The sequence below is a fragment of the Dermacentor albipictus genome, chromosome 7 (genome assembly GCF_038994185.2).
Source record: "Dermacentor albipictus isolate Rhodes 1998 colony chromosome 7, USDA_Dalb.pri_finalv2, whole genome shotgun sequence".
Classification (NCBI taxonomy): Eukaryota; Metazoa; Arthropoda; class Arachnida; order Ixodida; family Ixodidae; genus Dermacentor; species Dermacentor albipictus.
This window is the reverse complement of record NC_091827.1, coordinates 80,039,684-80,064,865: the sequence shown is the minus strand read 5'-3', so window position 1 is coordinate 80,064,865 and position 25,182 is coordinate 80,039,684. Positions and strand designations below refer to the sequence as shown.

Sequence of the window (25,182 nt, the reverse complement as noted above, 5' to 3'; positions counted from 1 at the left end):
TATTGGTATCAATGTTTTACTTCTCTTTAAGACTCTCTTTCACTTGTAACTCGTAGATTACTGACCAAAAATCTACCCTGTATAAATAACCATACTTAAAATTTATGTGCCCTAAAGACTACACTTAAATTTTGTCGCGTCTTAAAAGGTAGCGCTGGATTACTTTTGTAACAAAAAAAAATATTGCATCACCTACTAGCCCCGCTACGTCTTTATTGAGGGAACTTATATTTTGCTTCCCATTTTCTATAACGTCTGCCGTGGATGTTTGGCACTTTGCTGAATCAGCTGCGGCGGTCGTGAACTCTTATGGAATAGGCCCTTGCAGAAGTTGTCGTAAATACAATGTCCTCGGGGTTCCAGCTTTGTGAATTTTTGAAGACAGGGGCGTGCACTTTGGATTACCATGGTTGAGTTCCAAACTCGCAAGTCATACGTGTGTAGCCCACCTAAATATAGAAAAGCAAAGCAGAGCCATGAAGAAAATATGTACGTGGCTGTAGTGAAATGATCTGTAATGCAAAACCTTACACACTTGTTCAGTAATATTTCTTGAGTAAGCAATGTAGCAGAATAATTCCTTAGCTCATAGAGCAAAATGTTACAATCGCTGAACTGCAATTGAATATTGAGAGATTGTTATTCTTTGAAAATAAGCAAAACCTTATATAATTGTCTATGACTGCGACAACAACCTGTTAAATTTACGCGCTAGCATTTCTCTCGTAGAAAGCTGTTCGGGATATGAAAATAAACTGGATGTTAGTTCGACGTATTAAAAAGGACACTGCTATAGGTAAGTTTAATGTTATGCATGGCATGCAAGAATCAAATGGACAAGTAACTCAAATCATTGATAGGTTTCTGCCAGAATTGTGCCTTGTTTTTTATAGCAGATATTTTCCCCACAGAATCCATTGGAAATGCAGCTGAATTAGGCAAACGTATATATGAAGTGTACAATCATCCGCAAATATTCAAGCCACAGTTTTCTCCACTGACGGCTGTATGGCACTCGTCGTAACCATGTATATCCCGCACACAAACATGACAAAAACTAAAACCAGGTCATGCAAAATAGAATTACGCGCACGTGAATAGAGGATCACATCTACAGTACCCCAAGATGTTGCTTCCGTTTTTCCTCTTAAATTCTCACGTACCGACATTTCCACCACGTATGCAGGTCACGGAAAAGGCAGCCAAGCGAATATATGTCAGTACTAGAAACAAATGTCTTTCTGTTTCAATGTATTGTAAACCTTATTTCCTGGAAAATTATCCTATCTTGTTTCATATTCTAGTAAGTGGTTATATATATATATATATATATATATATATATATATATATATATATATATATATATATATATATATATATATATATATATTGCAATGAAGAAGAAGAGCACACGGACAATGCCAGCCAGATCGTCAGTTCCGTGCCTGCAGTGGAACCAGTGGGCCAGCCGGATCGCCAGCGCTTAGCGCGAGCGTGAGCCGCTCGGGCAACCAGCTGTTCCTGCTCTGCGTGACCTTCCTTCTCGATTACGAACAGACGCTACCAACTGAACTGTTCAAAACACTCCATTACAATTGGTGGAGGTGCGGGGTATTCAAAAACATCTACACCCTGGAACTCCGGTCTCGGACTCTGCCTCCCGTCATGCCTGCCTCCCCCCAGCCGACGTCGCCGCCACTCTCCGTTGCCTGCTCTGGCGCTGTCCCGCGGATACAGCGGCTCTTATTCAATAACTATTGTAATGTGAAATAACCATGCCTCATATATGGTTTATATATGGAGAACGTATGCAGACCCCATGGACCTTGGGAATCGATGTAAACTTTCTGTGGTGCTAGCTTTGACTGGCTTTAATTAGCGGTGATATTGACAGCAAAGCTTAATTTTTTAAATGTTTAGTCTAACAGGAGAGTGGTGAGTTGATGTTAAACGTTACCTTGCGACCACCACTGTTATTTGTACGTTTGACAGATAGCGGTGTTTATTGAGGTGTTGTTGTGTGCACTTTTTCGCAACCTCTGAGAGGGCTGTACACTGTCATTGCCTCACATGGCACATCGCATTGTGACCAAAGTATGAAATGTGAATTGAATAATGGGGCTGTACTTGCTGAAACCACAATTGGATTATGAGGTACGCCATAGTGGCGGAGTCTGGGTTAGTTTTGTCACAGTGTTGTTCTTTAATGTGTCCTAAAATCGTGCGTTTTCTATTTCGCTCCTGTTGAAATGTGTCTGGCGCACTCGGGATAACATGCATGACTTGTGACAATGCAATATCCGCAAACTACTGCTGCTGGCTCAAATTAACACAGAAGTGTTCATTTGACGTGCGACCACTTCCGTAGTGTCGCCTCGACCCTGCAGTGCGTTTTAGTATAGCGGTTCTCCTTCTGCATGTCCCGCGTAAGTTTTTCTCTTGACGTATTTCCCTGGTTTTTATTTTTAAGGAATAGGAGAAACGTAGTGTACCGTACCTTGAACTTAAGTTTATGCAGTTTCCCCGCAACCACTGTCGTGTCTTAGTAGTAGCGTTTCTTTGCCTTCTCACGTCACAGTTTCCCCCTCCCGCCCGTTGGATGGGAACTGCCTCTCGTCCCCCTCCTCTCTAGAGTTCTGTATACGGCCAATCTGCACTCGCACGTTATTTATTTATTTATTTATTTATTTATTTATTTATTTATTTATTTATTTATTTATTTATTTATTTCAATATTACTGCCAGCCTCTAGTTAGAGGCCTTAAGCAGGAGTGGTTACATACACGACGAGTAAGACTGAGTAAAAGGTGTGAAGCGTGAGCAAAATGAAATAGCACTGAATTTTAAAATATAAGCATAAGAAGAAAGCTGAGCGCTGCACTTTCTGCAACACTTTTGAGGGGGTTCCCGAATAATAACAGCTGTCATGAGGCTAACGTGGCGACACCCAGGGAGCTCCAGAGGGCAGTGTGCTCATTCGACGTGGTGGGGTTCAAAGAAGTTTCGCGCGTCGCCTTTCTTCTCTACCTCAATCCTGTCATGTATACACAAGCTCTAGACCCCTCCCGACGTGGTGTGTCAGACAGCAGCAGCAGCCGTAATGGGAAAGTCGAAGGAGGAGGCAAAGGAAGGAGCGCTTTAAACATTTCGCGTCATAACACAAAGTTCTGTTATGGAGTAAGATTTCAATAAAATCATCATGAAAGCTTTCCTCATGAGTGAATATTGTACTTGCGAATTGCAACAACTTTTTTAAAACCAACCTGTAATACGCATCGAGATCCTAATCACAGCACAGTGGTGTTCCTTATTGAAATGGACGATTTCTTCTGTCATCTTATAGGGACTACCTGAAAAACAAGATGTAATAGTTATTTCTTTTTTCCATAGCATATGTGGTTCACTTTTTCAGCGGCTTTGCATGAGAAGCCGCAACATGCTTTTATGGTTCCATATTTTCTTCCTTGATTACTGCAGCGCGTTGTGACCGTAAATCATGTAGCGTGGGCAACCAATATATGCATATGGGAAACTACACGGGAGAGCGGCATACTTAAGGCATATATCAACGTGCTAATAGTGATCTTTAACGTCTGCCTCTTGCTGATAAGCAATTCAGGCAACCATTTCCTAGGATTCAAATCACGAAAGCTAAGTAAATGATATGGAGTTACGAGGGTGAGGAAATATATAACGGAAACATCGTCGTATCAGCTGGACAGGAAGAGCAGCATGAGTTGAGCCTGCAGATATTTCAAATAATGCAATGGAACCGCATCTGTAGAAGGTTTTCTGACTTTACGGCAGCTGCACATTCACGGGAAAAGTTTGCATTGGGGCCTATGATTTCACCAGTAATTATTGATCCATAAGGTTGCGTGCATTTCCTTTCTTCAAATTGGCATGCCCGATACCTTGGTGTAACAAATAGCATGCGCGTACGAATGCGACCTAACATAGTAAGCGTAAAAGACAGAGCAAAGGAAATACATACAATGCAAATAACAAGTGCTGTGTAGGGGTGGGATATACTATAAATGTGTAAAATTTGTCAGTGAAGCTGACATAAACGGCTTCATCTGTCATTGAAAGGGCTTCGATACAACTGTGCAAATGAGCGCAAAGTGAGCTCAAGAGGACGAAGGTAATGTACGATACGCTTCATTGTATGTGCAATTAACGCCCGTGCAATCCGCAATTACAGTGCAGAGACGTTTAACTGTGGAGCGTCTGCTTTGTGGGACAATTGAAGGCTAGGGACGTTGGGAACGTTGATTACGTTTCAGCAAAGTGCCATGCATACTATTGAGTACTTAACGTAAGGACAACTATTGTCAGCTTGCAGATACATTGAATAAGCACAGTTGCAATAAAACTCACCACAGGTTACGATACTGCCTAATGCGAAATTTAGCGCAGCTATAAATCTCTTTTCATTTCGCGATATATTGGCAGCCGCGGACAGTCTGCCTCATACGACACGTTGCAGATGGGGCGAAGTGTGGCGCGAGTGCCTCACTAATCAGAAGATAGCGAGAGGCTGCGCATGGCTTACGCGTGGCAGCCACTGCAGTCACGCATCAACGACGCGCTGCCGCTGAAGGTCTTCCCAGACAACGGGCGTGATTCTGGCGCCATGTTGTAGCCATCATCACCGCAATAAGCTTTTTCTCTCACGCCTTCACCATACCCTCCTTATCCTCTTTCCGCTTCATGGTTCCTCTGCGCCCGGCTCCTTCGCTTTCCTCCTCGTGTCTTTCATACCTAGATGCATTCCGCGTTCGCTCTTTCATCATTACCTGTATTCATTGTTTTGGTTACCCCGACACCTATGCTCGTCGCAGCAACGGTCGCCTAAAGCCTCAGTTATACGAAGACTCAACTATACGAAGAAGGATGCGCGTCGAGCTCTGAAACATCATTGTGGCGCACAACCAACGGCTATAGTAGAACGAAACGACGCAACCGGCATGCGTGGAGCCATCGGGCTCGTCATATCGTTACCGCCATGTGAATGCCTTCGTTCCTATTTCCCGCCTGCCGTCCAGGCCGCGGGCCACGGAATACGGCCAGGGGAGCACATGAAAACGCGTCCCCAGCCGCGGTTCTCTACGCATGCGCAGCAGCGTTGTATAGCAATGCGAAGCGTCAGCGCAGTTATCGCCAGTTGTAGTAGAGAATGTCCAACTTTTGCTCCGTTCACCATCGTCGACGGTACGTCACTAGTTTTGGTCAACGTGCTCCGCTGCGGTGAGAACGATGGAGACGGGTGGCTTAAAAGTTGTGTTCTAAATGTGTGAATCGTCAAACGAACTATTTATTCCGCGAACCTGCGCCAAGGAAATAGGTCACACTCAAAGCCCAACGACTGCACCAAACATAGTTGGTGAACGTTGAAAATCTGATTCTGCGGATAAACCGGGGCGGTTTTTATCCATGACTCATCGAACGTTGCAAGAAAATCGCTTGTTCCCACGTGCTTTCCAGAAAGAACTACACAATTCACATTGCGTATGCAAACTGATTACACAAGGTTTGGCGGGAGTGTACCTAGCAGACAGAATAAACGACTGCATTCGAATTGCAATCATGTAGGCGCGTCTGGCGTTGAGCGATAACTTGAAGTTGTACACTTCCCGAAAAAATTATAACTAGCACACGTGTCAATATCTAGGAGTCGTATCAACTGAAGCAGACAATCGTGGCCATTCCTATTGAACCGGTACTTGAACTAAAATAAGAAAAACGGAATCTGACTTTGTTCTTAGATGACTCCAGCACAGCGTGGTCAAGGCGGGAAAATGGCAGGCGCGCTGTTTGACAAGCAATGGGAAATTCCGGTGCTAAAGAAAACGGCATGTCATAGTAGTAGGACTTGTGCTGGCAGAAATATGATTAACATTGATGTAACAAATCTATTGCTGAAGACGCATGGATAAAGAGAAGTTCGAAAAAATTCCGAGAATGCAGCTGCATCTGCGTTGTCTGCAATTCTCGTCTCTCGGATTGTAACATTGAGAATATGTTGGAGTCGAAGTGCAGAGGTGTGCACATGAATGAGGTATACGACTGTTTATGTACTAGACATGGAGCAGCGGCAACGATCCACCGTAGTCGCTGGTGCAGAGGTTTTAGAGTGAAGTGAATAACGACAACAAAACTTACCGGCGCTGCCAACATGTAAAGCTTACGGGCCAATTAAGCGCGAGCCAAAGATGCTATCCGCGCCACCTAGAGGTGCAAAATCTGCCGTCAAGACTAGCCTTAGGCCGGAAACGAGTTCACTTGTTTTCCGCGGGCGTACCAGCTTCTTTGTGCCACTCGACCCTTTTATAATTCGCCGTTATCGCGCAAAGCTTGCGGCCCAGTGGGAGGCAGCGGTGCTAGGTGAGCGATAGGTGACTTGTATTAGCAACATAAGTCCCAATAATACTTCTGCGTGGACAGAAGCGCGTCGCTACAGCTGTCGATGAGCGCGTTGCGTGAGAAAGAAAAAAATAGAGAAACCTCGCGTTGAGCAAGAAGATTCACGTAACATCGCAAACAAAAGGACATATTTCCATCCTGGCCATGCTCTAGACGGCTACTTAAGTATATGACGTGTCATGGAAAGGTTGTTTGGAAAGCGCCCGTGTAGCAAGTAAACATTTACTGCGAACCGTACGGGGGTAGCTGAAATATGGCCTCATGCTAAGCCACCTGTCACCCTGTCTTTGATGACCTATATGATTAGGCCGACAGCATTTGATGAAAATGACATTGTCCTCTTATGCATAGTCCGCAGATTCCAAACACCATACTCTTTCTGCATGGTGGCCAGTACAGTTATTGCTACCGGTGGGTGCTCGGGACAAAAGGCTGATGCATTATGGTGTGCAATAAATACTAGGGCCATTCTGACACTTTGCGGATGCATTTGGCTCCGCAGGGATTACGCAAGGCTTACCGGTGCCACATAAAGCGCCGGCCGTCGAGCGGCTGAATAATGTAATTGCTGAGTACTGTAAACTTTAACATAAATTTCGTGAAATCAGCTAAAATCGTGGGTGGCGAAGAGATGTGCCTCGGTCCTGTAACGCCATATTTGTACAGCGAGCCGATCAACGCTTCTGTCCCATCCCCTTTTGCCCCTTGCAACTTCGCAAAGAAACCCGACGGTTGGCGTGGTACGTAACACCGCTTGATTTCTTATATCTGCGTAGAATAGGGCAGCAAAAGCGATCGATGGCCCTGCGGCAAGATGTGACGACAACAGAATGCGCCACGTCTTCAACAAGGCGGAAGAGTGGGTAACAACAGAATATAAATGTTTTGAGTACATTGCCGATGAAAGATGAGAACCAAAGAGTGCATAGCAAGCTTTGTGCCAACAATTATCAGCAAAGTATTGAACTTTTTGTTATACCTTTGGCAGAAACAGATATGCGATTCTTCTTTTCATGATCAAACATTCCCACGAATGTAGCGTTCCGTCTGTAAAATAATAAATGAATAAATAAATAAATAACTGCAGCGTTTAGTGTTCGGTCTAGAAAAATATATGATACTGTACTTTACACCCTTTTCGTAGTCCAGGTGATAGTAGAGCAGGGAAGCTTGGCTCATAGATACCAGTACGTCCACTGTACACAAAGTATTTCCACCTTTCGTAGTCATGTATGTCCATATGGGATCACGAGTATTTAAAAACTGAAAGCAAAACAAAGTTGTTCTTAGCAGCATTACAATACTCAAATTGTTGCTTTGCAGGCCACACTTTTCTTCTTTTACCCTGATTACTTACACAGGGCCCATAGTTCAGAGCTGAAGCATGGCTCTATAGCTCCTATGTTGATGGTCCTCACTAAAATTCAAGGCAGTGACGCATCCGCTAGCAGAATATGGAAGCTCTCGTTCCACGAAACAGTAATTACCACGCAGGTATATATCACAATAACAGCATGCGAAAAAAGTAATCTGTTCTCTCTGCTTAAAGTTACACTTCGCATGTAGCACGTTTTTTTTTAAATGAACGTGTTCTACACAAACGAACAGATAATGCAGAGCGTGAAGTGGTGAAAAATATGGCGTTTTACGTGCCAAAAGTCTATTTCGCGTCGCAGCATGGAATAAAGGTGCGTGAGCTGCCCTGTTTATGCACGCACATATGACACTGAAGATCACTTTAGTGTTCTTGCACTAATTGTTTAGTATGTTGATAGCTACGTTTTTGAACGAAACCATGCAAATGCAGAGGACGGCTCGTATTTTACTAGTTGGTACATAACCGATCATTACAAGCTGTCGCCGTTGTCGCAGTGTTCTGGAGTCGACGCGAAACCCTGAATTCATTCCGACGCGTTCAAACGGACCTCGACTTCAAAGCCTGCCGCTGATTGGTATTATCACGCCAACAGCAAAGCTCAGGCGATTCGTTTGCTCCGACTTACCATAGTGTAGTACAAAATAATACATGCAGGGTTTAGAAGCTCAAATACACGCATGTTAGCATTCGCCACGTACCCACGCCGAGATCGGTCCCTTCCACCGAAGCTTAGGCCTGGCGTTTCCGCCGAGTCCGTCTACAAGCTATCGGCCCGTCTGGGCTCAGGAATCAACAAGTCTAACAAGGAGAAATCAGTCTATATATCCGTTTTCGCATCGATCTTCTTAAATCATTTCTTCGTGTCTACAGCGTTAGCACAAGAAGCGATGATCGCCGATGAGACGCGTTATACACATAGGTAAATGTGTTCTCGCTGAAGGCTAACATCACTAGTCTACGATTCCATGACGAACATATCTGGCTAGATAGACGTGTTGAGTGAAACGTATCATTCAACTGAGAGAACATTGTATATCCCTTGAGCGAAGAACAAGAAACGGTGATCAAAATCGGCAGTAACAGCCGATGCAACATGTCTGGTCGGAGGTTCATTTAGGACATTTTTTCGAAGAAATAGCAATGGCTAACGAAAGTCGGCAACAACTTCTTCTTTCTGATACAGGCGTAAGTTTTATTTGCGGGGTGATAGCGTACCTGCCATGTCTGTGCGAGACGTCTCTCTGTGAAACGAAAACTATACCTGGATCTTGGCATGGCTAATTTTCCTCAGATATTTTTGTCTGGCGTGGCCTAGTGGTAAAGTAGGTGGCTTGGGATGTGTAGGTGAGATGCTCGAATAGTCGTGGAAACGGTTTTATTTTTCCAAATTTCTTAAATTGCGCTAAAATAAATTATGGGAGTTTACGTGCCAAAGTACCTTTCTGATTATTCGGCACGCCATAGTGAAGGATTCCGGAAATTTCGACCCCCTGGGGTTCTTTACCGTGTGCCTAAATCTAGGTACGCGGGTGTTTTTGCATTTCGCACCCATCGAACTCCGGCCGCCGTGGCCAGCATTCGATCCCGCGACGCATCAGCCCAACACCATAGCCACTGAGCAACCGCGGCGGCTCGTGAAGTTGAAGAGGAAATCGCCATACTTATTTAAATATACATAAGGTAAAGGAAAATGAATGCTGACGAAAATGTAACTTTGCCCAAGTTCGGACCAAACACAAACTTTTCCATATGGTTTCAGCAATTTACCAATTGGCCTACTATGGCTGCCACTTTCCTTCCTCTTTGTAGATCTGCACAAAATTGGCCTGGAGCGTGTTAGTCAACGCCAGTCGCGGCCAACTCTGCGTATGTAGAATGCCAATTTACTAGCAGACGTGACGTAGAACTTGCGCATAGGAATGGAAAACCCTTACCCTGTAGCGTGCTTTATTGAAAAACCGAACCGAGTGCACTCAAAACAGCTTACTTTCGCGTTCTATCAGAGAAATCAGCCACACGGCCAACTACGAAAAATCTGCCACACAACACTGGGGTGGTTCTGGGCTGCTCGGCTGCGAGAGGAAATTCAAGATCTGAAGTTATGACAATAAAATGTCTATGACGAAGCCGAAATTCTAAACAATTTTTACTTGTATTCAGCAAAATACCTTAGCATTATGTCTGTTCCCTACACTAATACACATAACAATATAGTACTCTAGGATGCGTGCACAAGCTACACAAACATTCAGCATTCGCTCGCATACCGCACTCATTAGGCTTTCAACGCCGTAAGCAAATTATTGAGTCATGCGCCAGAAAAGCTGTCGTAATCGAAATGACGAAATAAAGTGTAGGACCAAGGCAATTGAATTGTACAAATGATGAAAGGGCACCAACCAACGCTTCCTGGATAGCAGGTCTGTGCACTGTGCTTTATGACGTCATTATGATAGGACCAAAATTTCCACTCTTAAGCCCGGTGTGACGAAAGCGATGGCGTCAAAATGACCGCGGCTTACTCGAGAGTATACGCATCAGATTCTATAGATGTCGAACAACGTAGGATGACGTCACAGATCGAAGTGCGCACGCTTAGTGCTATCTAGGAGGTGTTGCAGAAGCCCTGGAATAAAATTGAGGTGACCTTCCTCAGAAGGGTAGTCGAACGCGTTGAATCAGCAAAACAAGCATTTCCCACCGTCACTCATTCACTGTGAAGGTCGTGAACTCTTGTGGTTGTGATCCCCAAGCTATGATAGGGAAGCGAACATCTGTTCGTAACATTTACATTGCTTTATAAAAAAAGGCTTTTTGTACATTTACAGGTTAACATTCTCAAGAGGTTAACGTTGGTTCTTTTTCCAAGGTGGATCGCTGAACGAAGTCGTTCTTGAAACATCTCACGAGGCATCAAAAGCTACTCGTAGCTTTGTAGTGGTGCAGGACTCTTGGATAACCGAGGGATGCGGCATGTAGTATGTATTAACGTTCGTTGTGTGAAATGGCGACACAGACTCTCTATGACAATCATTTAGGTAATTCTTGACTGCCACATTATAGCCATGTAGATGACCCTCATCCTCAACAACCGACGCAATAGACACTGCCGTCTTTTTCCGACAGATCAGTTATCCTGCATGTAAACGTCAATGGTTTTCAATGCATGGCACACCAAATATGAGGGACCATTGAATTCGATGCTGTTGCTGAAACTCTTCGGAACCTGCATCGTCTGACGTAATGAATCTGCCTGCAATACCGGTATTGTCATGTTGCCAAAACTATTGCAATGATATTGATAGGTCATTTGACATGCACCAGGTTTTCCTCAGTAGACAATTATTTGTCAAACAGCACCGGCTTACGCATTTATCGTGAGGAAGAAGCTGTTGCAAGATGCACCCACGTACAGAACTTGTGCCGACAAGTTCTTTGTTGTTTTCATCTCAAATTACAATTTTCCTCAAGATTTTCCGCTTGTGATCAGCGCCGATCAGGAAACATTGTTCCGGGCTTAAAAGGTGACCCTGGATTCGCCATCATGGTAGACATTAGGTAGCTCTAATTCTGAATGTTATCTATCTAGCTCTTCTCGTGGAACTAACTTGCAGGCTATCCTCACATAGGTACGCAATCCATATAGCCTGGATTTTGTACGCCGTTCGATCAAGCTCACTCTCCAGTTCTATTAGGACCAGTTTTCGTCGCACAATGGAACTGGAGTTCTGTCTACCAAATACATGAAGGCTGAGGTCAACTTCTACCTCTTTGAGGATTGTATTTTCACTCACTTCATCGCAAAGTAACCTGATTGCTGCTGCCTACCATTCCTGGCACGTAGCAGTAGCGAATAGCCTCGTTAATCCAAGCTCGAAACAAGTGAGGGAGAATGGCACTATCAGCCTTACAAAACCTTTCGCAGCCCTGTTGTACAGCTTGCATGAAAATATTACTAAGCGGCTGGTTCAGTAAAGGCCCATTGCACGGCAATTCGCCAGCTTTAGAAAACATGCATGAAGTGTGTGAGTTTTTGCAATGAGAAGAATTCACATTGCGATGGGCGATGGCAGTTCCTGCCACTGATGGTACACCTGAAGCTACTGCCACTTTCCCTCACTTTCCACCTTTTGCCGGGACCATCTGTCCATAACGTACATTCCAAAGAGATGGGCTCCTTTTCAGAAAACGCGCACATGACAGCTGCACTCTTAGCACAGTGGTAGTGGATGTCGGTAACCTTCAGTGCCATGGTGAAGGCTCTCATTCACGAGCATTAGAGGACGCTCGGTCCGCAGGAAGATTCTTTTCTTGACCGAATCTCTATTTCAGGTGGTTGAATAAGCCTTGCATATCTCTTTCTTGACTTGAACACTTCTTTTGTGTTGTTGGGGTTCCAGACTGAGGCTTCAGCGTCGATGATAGTCTACGACGAATCGTATTCACTAAGATTTGGCGCAGCATGATTCGCCTATGTCAACACTGCAAATCCAAATCCTTGCATCATCTGATATTAACTTGTAAATAGCCCTTAAGAATTGTGTACTTCTGACTTTGCTGGAGGAAGACAGTCGTGTGAAGCGTTCGCAGGCTCTTGAAGTACTTGATGTCGATAACCTTGTGATCCCCGAAGCAGTCTTGAAGAATCCGAACAGGGTCCGCGTAGATGCTTTAGGCTGTCAATATTTTAGCCAGGGCCTTGGCCGCTTGGTCTATACCATAATAATAGAAGAGACTGCAAACAGTGCATCTAGCTCAGTAGCAGATTTCCTTGTGCAATATGTCCTAGTAGGTCCTAAAATGGTTCCCAGTGCCTGGGGGACCCATTGAGCTTAAAAAAAACTGGGGTCCTTTCTGTCCAACCAATCGCCATTACCGTGACTGGCGAATCTGCTCACGTCGCAGTAGCTGAATCCGCTGCTGCTGGCGCCGGCGCCATATTATGATTCGCACTAGGATTCGATAGAGAGGACAACTCGACGATGTGATGCCTGAGCAGTCCAAGTACACCTTCAGCCGGGTATTCATAATCGAATATGGAGCGGTAAACTGGGCAACATCGTCGTCCAGCATAGGTGCCTGCAGCGATCCGTTGAGTATATCAATGCTTCGGAGTTTTACTCATGGCATAGCCCAATGGCTTCAAATACAGCGACGTATAACCTCTTGAACGAGATGAGCTCGTTGCCTGTTGAATGAACGGTGCGTTCTGTCCCCTTCGAGCACTCTGCATGCTCCTTTTTTTATCCTTCTTTCTTTCTCACCTATTGCATCCCCTTTCCCTTCCCCCAGAACAGGGTAGCCAACCGGAGATAATCTCTGGTTAACCTCCCTGTCTTTCCTTTGCCTTTCTCTCTCTCTCTCTCTCTCCTCAGGTGTTCCATTGTGCTTTAATTCGAAGTGCCTGCCCCCGGGTTTCCGCACCAAAACAGATCTGAACAAGGCCCCCTCGCCAGCACCATTGAAGTCTGTTACCGAGAAGTCAGTGTGTTCCGAGTCAGTAATGTGGCCATACTTACCAATGTTTGGTTCATGTAGGGGTTACAGACCCTTACGTGCTTTCCGACTAGTTTCGACAGATTGTTACAGAGCAACCAGGAGGGGCACCAGTCAGAAGAAGAGAATTTGAAGCGTTGAAGAGAAATCGCTTTCAACAGCCATCTCTGAGCATCGTTAACTCTATTGTAAGTACATCTTTATACACGACTTCTGCAACGTAAGAAATTGGAGAGAGGTGCGGGGCACCCACGAGAAACAGCAATAGAGCTCCGCAGTTGCTGTCACTTCGGACTGTTCACAATGAGAGATAAAACAGGACCCGATATGGTGCGGCCCACATCAACGCCTACGAGCCCGGCAGTTCTGCGGCACCGACCACTGCGACCTACAAAAATGGATCGACACGTATTAGCGTGTAAGTGCCCGCAACAAATTTTTTCCGACAATTACATTGGTTAACTTAGTCTACTAGGCACGGCGAACGTGTGATATGAGAACCACGAGGAAGCGCTTAACGACTGGGACACGTGCAAGCAGAAGCTGATACACTTGTTCAGCCATCTTACTGGGCGGAAGAGCACCGCTCAGGAAGAACTAGCGACCCGCGCCCAGACGTCCACAGAATCTTACGTCTCCTGCATACAGGACGAGCTGGCATCAGCGCGTCCGCGTTATCCTGCAAGCTGCCGGAATCCAGCCGAGTTGCGAACCGTAGACGATCGGCCAATCTATTTTCCCAGCCGGCGTATCTGTCACGTTCCGCGCCACTGTAACAACCATAATGTCTCCTCCCCTCTTGACCGCCATTCACGAGCAATTATTGTCCCGAACAAAGCGGGCGTCGTCACCATTCTCCATTGCATAGCAACAACCAAACAATGACACTCCTGCTCATTGGAACCATCTCTCGTCGTCATTCCGACGTCACCATTCCCGTTCACCACCAGCTCGTCGACCACCGTCACCAGCTCGCCGACCACCAGCTAAAGGAATGCCAACATTACGCAAATTCACAAAAAGAAATCATTAAAAAAGTAAAAATAATAGGCCCATTAGTTTACTTTCAGTATTTCCCCAATTTCAGAAAGAATAAGCACTACACTTAGGTCAGCCAAGAGAGCAGCCAGGCCTCAGGAAGGGATAGTCTGAAATGGATGATATCCATTGTGATAATATATGGTACGCGGGAGTGGAAAGTATAAACATATGAAGGCAGTGAGCCGTGTGGGGGCGAAGAGGACACCGACTCTTTGCAAATAGCGGCGAGAGAGCCATTAGCATCATCGACGCCGATTTGGGAGCGTCGACAGTGGTGCCTCGAAAAGCGTGGCGGGAGAGAGTGTGGCCTGTGGCCCCGTGGCGTGAGCAATGCGCGAGGTTCAGCGTTCGACGGAAAACAGCTTCCTCACTCGGCGTGTGGCCCATAGGTGCTATCGCCTCCCGCACCACTGCGCCACACCAGAGTCAACGCTGTCGCCCGCTGAGAGGTTACCTCGCCCCGCTCTTCCGCTGGGCAACTGGTCCAGGGGGGCTGGTGGTCCTGAAACGGGGCGATTGAGCGTTCGGGTGAGCGGCCACAGGGCTACCCCGCCAGCTGTGGACGCAACCCGGAGACTGCGGCCGTGGGCTCCCGTGCGAAAACCCGGCCGGAGGGAAACCGGGCACGCGGAGGCTCCCGTATATCGACTGTTGCACAGGGCCACCTGAGCACCGCGAGGCGGTCCGACCCGGCTCTCCGACCCGGTTGTCTGGCCCTGCTGTCTGACCTGGCTGTTCGACCCTGCCGTCAGACCCGGCCGTCCGACACGGCTGTCCAACCCGGCTGGCCGACACTGCTGTCCGGCCCCACTGGCCGACATCGGTTCCACGAGGTCTCCGACACGGCGACACGCGCTTCCGCCTGAACTGTAGGCCGATTATATTTGACTGATACATGTATATAGCTGCATGTCGTCTGAGGTATTTTGGGGAACTGTCGCGTGTGTGTGCCACTTTGTATATGTTATGTGCGTCAATACATGCCTGATGTGTGTTTGTGCTTCCGCATGCTGCTGCTGCCTCTTTCTGGAGTGATCCTGCACCCAATAACATCACATCCATGTCATCAATCACGTCATCGCGAAATTTGCACAGTAATGTCGAACTGTATATATGGCTTTAATAGATTACGGAAGGGTATTTGATTTAGTAGAGGATCAGCAGTCGTAGAGGCATTACGAAATCAAGGAATAGAAGAGACGCAGGGAAATATTTTGGAGAATACAAAGATTCTATAGCTATCATGATTCTCCGCAGAATGAGTGGAAAGATACCTATAAAGAAAGGAGTCCAACTATAAGACACAATCTTTCCAATCCTATTGACGGCACTCTTGGAAGTGTTCAAGCTATTAAACTGGGAAGGCTAAAAAGTGTGGATCAAAGGCGAATATCTCGCAACCTTTGGTTTACTGATGATATTGTCATGTTAGGCAACATTGCAGACAAATGGTAACAAATTATTGAAGACCTAAAATAGTAAGTGTAAGAGTGGGGTTCCAGATTATTATGCAGGCAACAAAATAATGCTTAGTAGCCTGGCAAGAGAACAAGAGTTTAGGATAGCCAAGCAGCATTTAGTCTTTGAAGGCATACGTTTATCTAGGCGAAATAATCGAAGGCTACACTGATCGTGAGAAGGAAATTCACACAAGTATGAAAATGGGTTAGTATGCGTATGGCAGACACCGGCAGGTCCTGACTGGAAGCTAAGACTATCATTGAAAATACAGTTGTGCAGTCAATGCATTCTACCGGTGCTAACATGTGGACTAAAGAATGAGCTAGAGAACAAGGGGCCCAAAAATAGCGATTGAACGAAGAATGTTAGGCGTAACGTTGAGAGACAGGGAGAGAGCATTGTGGATGAGAGAGGAAACGGAAACAGCCATTATTTTAGTTCACATTGGGAGAAAAAATGGAGCTGGGCAGGCCATGTATTGCGTAGGATAAATAAATAGCCGGCTAACAATTAGAGTTACGCAATAGTTACCAAGAGGAGGGAAGCGTAGTCCAGAACGGTAGAAAACTAGGTGGCTCAACAAATTAGGAAATTCACAGGCGAAGTGGAAATCGGTTTGCGCTGGACAGGGGTATTTGGAGATCGCAGGTAGAGGCGTTGCTCCTGCTGTGGACATAAAATAGGCTGGTAATGATACGGCCAATTGCTGCACTTACTGTGGCCGAAACTGTTCCATCTGGAGATTTGGACTAGCGTTACGTAACGTCTGCGTAAAATACTTCCCGTTCTCTAATTGCTGCTATTGTTTCTGCATGGGAACAGTGGCGTTTCTCCGTGATCTCATGCACCTGCATCCCATGGCCTCGCGCGCGGCACTATGTGAGTCGTCGCATAAGCAACAACTTGGTGAGTCTATGTCACAGGCTGATGTGGAGTGATAGCCTCTACAATTACACCATCTCACTGAAAACCTGCAAGCTTTAGCACAATGCCAAAATCTCCAATGGGCTCGGTGCTCCGGTGGTCTACGTGTCAAGGTATCCACGCCGTAAAAATGCGCCCAAGTCTTCTATCCAGACAGGCGTGTTAAACCGATGAACAAGATCGTAACGCTCGCAATTGGAACTCGGTTATCAGCTACTGACCTATTGGATCTGTAAACAGAAACAACACCAACTGGAGAGAGCATCTTCAAGAAGGCCTATGCAGTGATCTTAGTGGGTTCCTAACGAACAATGCGCTCCACACATACAAGATATAGAGGCACGAAAGCACGAGCCGAGATGCTAGAGAAACTCGTGCAAGTTAAGCAAATCATTGAGGCACTGAACCTCAGATAACTTGCACAGAATGCCTGTCTTGCGAAAACGCACCACCTTCGAGATGTCCGTAAAGTGTTCAGTTATAGCGCGCAGCTCCTTCTGGAAAATTTCTGATTAGTTCACCCGAATGTATGCACCATCTGTGGGAACTAACGCCACGAGCAGGGTATTTACTCGGTTCCAAAGAAAACGCTCAACGGCACCGACTCAGTGGTACTGCTAGCCGGCCAGGGCGAGCACATATCGAGACGGGAGGCGGCATTCACCGCTTCTAAAGAAACACACCTACACAAGAAACCATCCTACATTATGTGGACATACTCAGCAAGGTGCGCTACAGTGACCATAGGATGGTAAGAACTCGAGTTTGCCTAGACTTCAGGGGTGAACGGAAGAAACAGCTACATAAGAAGCCGATCAATGAGTTAGCGGTAAGAAGGTAAATAGAGGAATTCCGAATCAAGCTACCGAACGGGTTTTCGGAAGATGACGGTAGTGTTGAAGCAATGAACGATAATATTAGGGGCATCATTAAGAAGCGTGCAATAGACGTCGGTGGTAACTCCGTTAGACAGGATCATCATCATCATCAGCCTGGTTACGCCCACTGCAGGGCAAAGGCCTCTCCCGTGCTTCTCCAACAACCACGGTCATGTACTAATTGTGGCCATGCCGTCCCTGCAAACTTCTTAATCTCATCCACCCACCTAACTTTCTGCCGCCCCCTGCTACGCTTCCCTTCCCTTGGGATCCAATGCGTAACCCTTAATGACCATCAGTTATCTTCCCTCCTCATTACATGTCCTGCCCATGCCCATTTCTTTTTCTTGATTTCAACTAAGGTGTCATTAACTCGCGTTTGTTCCCTCACCCAATCTACTCTTTTCTTATCCCTTAACGTTACACCTATAATTCTTCTTTCCATAGCTCGTTGCGTCGTCCTCAATTTGAGTAGAACTCTTTTCGTAAGCCTCCAGATTTCTGCCCCGTAGGTGAGTACTGGTAAGACGCAGCTATTATATACTTTTCTCTTGAGGGATAATGGCAACCTGCTGTTCATAATCTGAGAATGCCTGCCAAACGCACCCCAGCCCATTCTTATTCTTCTGATTCTTTCTGTCTCATGATCCGGATCCGCCGTCACTACCTGCCCTAAGTAGATGTATTCCCTTACGACTTCAAGTTCCTCGCTGCCTATTGTAAATTGCTGCTCTCTTCCGAGACTGTTAAACATTAATTTAGCTTTCTGCAGATTCATTTTAGACCCACTCTTCTGCTCTGCCTCTCCAGGTCAGTGAGCATGCATTGCAATTGGTCACCTGAGTTACTAAGCAAGGTGATATCATCAGCGAATCGCAAGTTACTAAGGTATTCGCCATTAACTTTTATCCCCAATTCTTCCCAATCTCTGAATACCTCCTGTAAACACGCTGTGAATAGCATTGGAGAAATCGTATCTCCCTGCCTGACGACTTTCTTTATTGGGATTTTGTTGCTTGCTTTATGGAGGACTACGGTGGCTGTGCAGGCGCTATAGATATCTTTCAGCATTTTAGAGCGCAGCTCTTTGGCGTCCGTTCTTGGGTTTCGCGTCGTCGTCGGCGTCGTCGTCGTCGTCGGCGTTGTCGTCGGCCTCGTAACCAGCTCGCCGACGAATCTGCTCCGCCGCCGCGCATGCGCGCTGTCGGCTCTCCGGGCGAGGGAGGATGATGGAAGGGAGGAGGAGAGACTGTGGAGGAGGGCTGGCTACACAAATGGCTCTTTGGCGTCCGTTCCTGGGTTTCGCGTCGGCGTTGTCGTCGGCTTCGTAACCAGCTCCGCCCCCCCTTTCATCCCCCCAGCGCTAGCAGCGACCGACTGATACCGCTTTCGTGAGTCCGCTACCGCACTCACGAAAGACGTCGTGCACTTCTTGTAACTCGCATTAACCGTCCATCGATCCACACCGACGTTAGTAGTGGGGGACTTTAATGTTGACATAAAGACAAACAGCAATTTCCTAACACTTATGCGGGAGAACATCCCGTTCCTCTCGCTCGTAACGCGTCCCACGGCTGTGACAACCTCGCGAGGCACTTGTATAGATCTCGTCTTTGAGAATCAAGCATTGGTGTACCAAGTCGAACATATATCAGTCTATTTCTCCGACCACAAAGCTTCCTTCATGACTGTCAAGAACTGTTAGTGGAGTCTTTGTTAAAGGAATACGTGTGAAAAATAAAAAAAAATTCTGTGATAGCGCATTCATGTGTTGCTCGATTTCTTTTCCTCAATCTATCGAAAAGGTGAAACAGCTTAATTGCTGCGCTCAAATTTCGCATTAGGAAGTAACGTAATCGTCGGTAATTTTTTACATACGGCTCCTCTACACCCTGATTCCGTAATGCGTCCATGACTGCTGAGGTTTCGACAGAATCAAAGGCTTTTTCGTAATCAATGAAAGCTATATATAACGCTTGGTTATATTCCGCACATTTCTCTATCACCTGATTGATAGTGTGAATATGATGTATTGTTGAGTAGCCTTTACGGAATCCTGCCTGGTCCTTTGCTAGACAGGATACCAGTAAGCTATCGCAGGAGACGAAACAACTCATCAAAAAACGCCAATATATGAAAGCCGCTAACCCTACAGCTAGAATAGAACTGGCAGAATTTTCCAAGTTAATCAACACGCGTAAGACAGCTGACATAAGGAAGTATAATATGGATAGAATTGAACATGCTGTCAGGAACGGATGAAGCATAAAAGCAGTGAATAAGAAACTAGGAATAGGCAAGAATCAGATGTATGCGCTAAGAGACAAAGCCGGCACTATCATTACTAATATGGATGAGATAGTTCAAGTGGCAGAGGAGTTCTCTAGAGATGTATAGAGTACCACCGGCGCGAAACGCGATAATGAAAGAGACAATAAACTAGAGGAATTTGAAATTCCACAAGTAACGCTGGAAGAACTAAAGAAAGCCATGGGACCTATGCAAAGGTGCAAGGCAGCTGGGGAGGATCAGGTGACAGCGTATTGCTGAAGGATGGTGGGCAAATTCTTCTAGAAAAGTGGCCACCCTGTATACGCAATGCCTCATGACCTCGAGCGTACCGAGGGACGCCATAGACTTGAAAAATAAGAGACCCATCAGCTTACTGTCCATTGCCTACAAAGTATTTACAAAGATAATCGCAAATACAATCAGGAACACTTCAGACTTCTGTCAACCAAAGGACCAGGCAGGATTTCGTAAAGGCTACTCAACGAGAGACCACATCCACACTATCAATCAGGTGATAGAGGAATGTGCGAAATATAACCAACCCTTATATATAGGTTTCATTGATTGCGAGAAGCGTTTGATTCATTCGAGACCTAAGCAGTCATGGAGGCATTACGGAATCAGGGTGTAGACGTGCCGTATGTAAAAATACTGAAACATATCTGTAGCGGCTCCGCAGCCACCGCAGTCCTCCATAATGAAAGCCACAAAATCCCAATATATAAAGGCTTCAGGCGGGGAAATACGATCTCTCCCCGCCTGACGCTATTCACAGCGTATTTACAGCAGGTATTTAGAGACCTGAATTGGGAACAATTGGGGATGAGAGTTAATGGAGAATACGTTAGTAACTAGCGATTCGCTGATGATATTGCCTTGCTTAATAACTCAGGGGACCAATTGCAATGCGTATTGACTGACTTGGAGAGGCAAAGCAGAAAGGTGGCTCTAAAAATTAATTTACAGATAATTTACAGAAAACTTACAGAAAGTAATGTTTAACATTCTCGGAAGAGAACAGCAGTTTATAATAGGTAACGAGGTACTGGAACTGGTAAGGGAATATATCTACTTAGGGCAGGTAGTAACCGCGGATCCGGATCCTGAGACTGAAATAACCATAAGAATAAAAATTTGCTGGGGTGCGTTTTGGCCGGCATTCTCAGATCATGAACAGCAGGTTACCATTATACCTCAAGATAAAGGTCGTCTATAAAAGCTGTGTCTTACCAGTACTCACGTACGGAGCAGAAACCTGGAGGCTTACGAAAATGGTTCTAGTTAAATTGAGGACGACGGAACGAGCTGTGGAAAGAAGAATGATGGGTGTAACATTAAGGGATAAGAAAAGAGCAGATTGGGTGAGGGAAAAAAACGCGGGTTAGTGACATCTTAGTCGAAATCAAGAAAAATAAATGGGCACGGGCTGCACGTTAATGTAGAGGGAAGATAACCGATAGTCATTGAGGGTTACGGACTGGATTCCAAGGGAAGGGAAGCGTAGCAGCGCCCGGCAGAAAGTTCGGTGGGCGGATGAGAATAAGGAGTTTGCAGGGACAACGTGGCCACAAGTAGTAGATCACTGGGGTAGTTGGAAAAGTATGGGAGAGGCATTTGCCCTGCAGTGGGCGTAACCAGGCTGATGATGATGATGACACAAGAAACCAAGCCCTACACGCAGGTAAAATGCGCCCAATCCCGTTTCGGATATGCGACAAGAGGATCGCTTTTAAGTATGGCCAAGCCTTGCTGCGGCTGGCCCAGATCAGAAATACTGGAACTAACGAGAACACGAAACAACGGAATGAAATTCTTTGACGTCGACGTGCGTCACTGGGTGTGTGTCACGCGCTTTGTATTGGTCCTCAATGGACGCCTTTTATGCCTACTTGCGTCACTAAGTTGCGCTCGGTGTGTGCCTGTCATCAATGAACGTCTTTATGGCCAATTTGGGCCACTGATTATGTACCATCAGGTATTTTCAGGTCTTCGTGTAACCGTTTTGATGCCAACTTGGGTCATTACGTGTGCCACTAATTGCGTGCCGCTCCTAAATGTATGTCTGACTTAAACTTCAGTAACTATGTATGTGCCAGTGTAAGTGTAGCACTGTACAATGGCGAACATTCCCTTTAAGCTTGTTTTTAGCTGTACTGTACTAAATCCTCGTCACAAGGCTTACGCAAGCACAGCAACCGATGCCTTGGTTGTCTGTGCCACAAATGCGATGCATATATGTCACTTTGAATGAATATCTCTCATGCAAACGTTTAGGAGAGCTGCGCCAATAATGGATTCAGTATGTGCCACTCTTCAAGGAAGCTCTCACGAACTTGGGTCACTGAGAATATGCCACGGCGTGTGCGGTATGTAAGGGAACAATTGTGAGAGTTTGAGCACACTGGTTCACTGCGCTTCTCGTCTCGTAGAAGAGCTGCCGCAAAAACACGCGTGTGGGTTTCTCGGCAGCACTACTTCATTGCGCAGCTTGTGCAAAGTGCGAGAGAAGCTATGTTGCCGCATGACAAGCTAAGTAGCGTTCGCATACACCATTGCAGCGCGGATATCGGAGGCCACATGCCGTCTTCGCAGCGGCACCGCTACATGGCGATGTTTGTTCTCATGGAAGGGCGAAAAAGGAGCGCCACTGCAACACACATGTAAAAAAAAAACATTTTTAGAAAATCATTTGTGAAGCAACCTTTACAAGACTGAAGTCGCTAGCATTTCCTGAGTTGTTCTACGGCGTCTTTAAGTGTGCTCGGTCGCTGCTAAAGAGAAAATGTAGACATTAAACAGAACAAAAGGCCCTGCAATATAGCGATCAAGTGATGGAAATTGTAACTTTGTTCTTGTTTGCATATACAGTCCAAAAAAGTGGACTGATATGGAACGTCGTGCAGTCTAAACATTTGGCTGAACCCGAAATGGTGTAGTGTGAAAATGATTCTCCTTGCCGTATGTATGTGCAGTCCAAACGTGTGGACCTACCCGAAAGATTGTTCAGTCGAAATATGATATAGCTGAACGTTCGTCCTGATTCCCTTACGCGAGGGGTGACTAGATTGGATCAAATGCCGGGCGCAGTTCGTATATTGAATGATGTTTGAATCACATTCCACATTTTCTTCAGAAGACACGTATTGCGCTCTCTCAAACAGCATCCCCTTGAACACCCCAAGGAATACCTCACAACACATTTCAATACTGTCAATTATATATTTGCGCAGGGTCAGTGTTTTTGCTGCCGGAAGGTAATGTCATGGCTCTACAAGCAAAAATAACGAAGACGTTTGCGTTTGTTTAAGAAGATGGGAAGTCTTCCCGACTATGCACGATCCTTGCCATTAAGAAAGGATTGGGGATGACTGGTGCATGCACAGAAAAGTACGATATATATTATCTATAAAACATATTTTTTACAAGGAATTCTAATCTCTTATTATTTATGGCTCTACTCTTTACAATGTTAAGAATACAATATTACAGTATTATTACGATATTATCTAAACTGCTACTAACAATATTATTATCATATATTACATCAATTACCTCTGCAGAGTACAAAACTGTGCATGACAAACCTGCACTGCACAAGTACATTTATGTTTGCTGTGCGAAATATATTGTTGTCTAGGAAATAACCTGTTTGAATACACTTTGACGAAGAAGCTGTAATATTTATTAGAGAGGACCATCAACAGTGTACTAGTTGAGGGAACGAAAGCAAACAAACGGAAACACTGGAGAAGGTACTTGGACAATGCCTGGACTCTATTTGCTTAGCACCACGTGAACAGTGCTTGCAGCGCCTCTACAGGTCGTTCTCGAGACGAACATATGGCGCAAATATGAGGTACTGATTTACCTAGAGTGCCACTTTACCAATTAGGAAATAATATCTAAACGATTTCCCCAATATTCGAGAAAATATTCCAATGGATGGTGTTCGGAAAAAAAAAATATTGCATTGTCCTGGAAAGCACATCCAATAAACACATATAAAGGGATACCTTTTTTATACGAAAGCAATATATGTACCATTGCACGATGATCTGGCGCTGTAGTCTGCGGAGTAACCAAATGATGGCACCAAAAATTGCCAATGGCAAAGAGTCAATCACATCAAAGAACGCTCTAATTGACGTCAAGTTTTTCATGAGGGTTCCTGTAAACACAGTAAATTAATACCTTTGACGAGAAAATTAGGTAAACATTTAGGTCTGGAGGGGAATCCAACACGGGTCTTCAGGGTGCGAGACGAACCATGCTTCCCGGACGTCGGGGCCACGGTTCTGGTTGACTGAATGTGTGCCCTATAGTGCGTGTGCTGTGCTCCTGACGGCACAGCCAATGGGTAGGACATGGCACCACGTCGTCAGCGTATAGTGTATTAACTAAATAGCATTTTATTCCCATTTAACGCCGCTGAGCGTTCTGCCGAGTTATGAACTGGTCGCGGGCAAGCGAGCGCGTTGAGACCCTTGGTGCATTTTCCTTTGTCCTTACCGAGGCGTAATTAAAACTTAGGGTAGAGCTTGTGCGGACAAGAAATGTGCATTGAAAAAAAAAGTATTTCACCAAATCGACTCTAATGCTTTCGCATTCCTACAGGTAAGGTGTCTTAAGTGTCTATGCCGAATTCTTTTTTCTTGTCGACGAAAGCTGCGCTTGCGACATAAAACAATTCTACCCGACACGCGTTAAACAGTTATTATCAAAAATATGTAAGGGCATTACATGTTAAGTTACTCGTTTTTCAATGAATGTCATTGAGACCTATGATGAGGAAATATATACTACCTTTCGTATGTTGTATGTCTTTGATATACATTTCAAGCAGCATTCCAGCGTGGGTAAATGAGCACTGATTATAACGATAATAAGCAGCTTCCTTTCTTCCATCTCTTCTCAAAAAGAGCCCGCAACAAAATACTAGACGCAGAGGCGCGAAAACTTCCACATCACGCCATTGTATGTAGCAGATGGTGGGCACAACAATATAACGCAGTAGACGTTTTATTATTCCCTGTCGAGCGATTCCTTCGAAATTCAACTGCCTCCTTCTTCATTGTGTATATCCGAGGTGAAAAATAAGTGTAGAAAAATTATACTTCGTGGATATATTTAAGTACATACGCTGTAATTTTTGTTTGAGTTGTTCTCCTTGTACCTCTTAATAAAATCAGTCAAATACTAACGCCAATTCTGTATGCCACTAGAATTACTTCACAACTCCATGAAATGTGCGGTGTTTCTTTCTGTATTTCTTTTTGTACGAGTTT

At 45.4% G+C, this 25,182-nt stretch overlaps 1 long non-coding RNA gene across 1 annotated transcript; it reads right to left on the bottom strand.

The window, feature by feature from the left end:
* Positions 1-24,848, bottom strand: LOC135897100 (uncharacterized). The gene is made up of 5 exons (XR_010562909.1): positions 24,701-24,848; positions 7,554-7,690; positions 7,407-7,474; positions 3,265-3,351; positions 1-449 (listed from the first exon to the last, which is right to left on the bottom strand). It is a non-coding gene; the product is annotated as an uncharacterized lncRNA (long non-coding RNA).
* Positions 24,849-25,182: the final 334 nt, after the last annotated feature.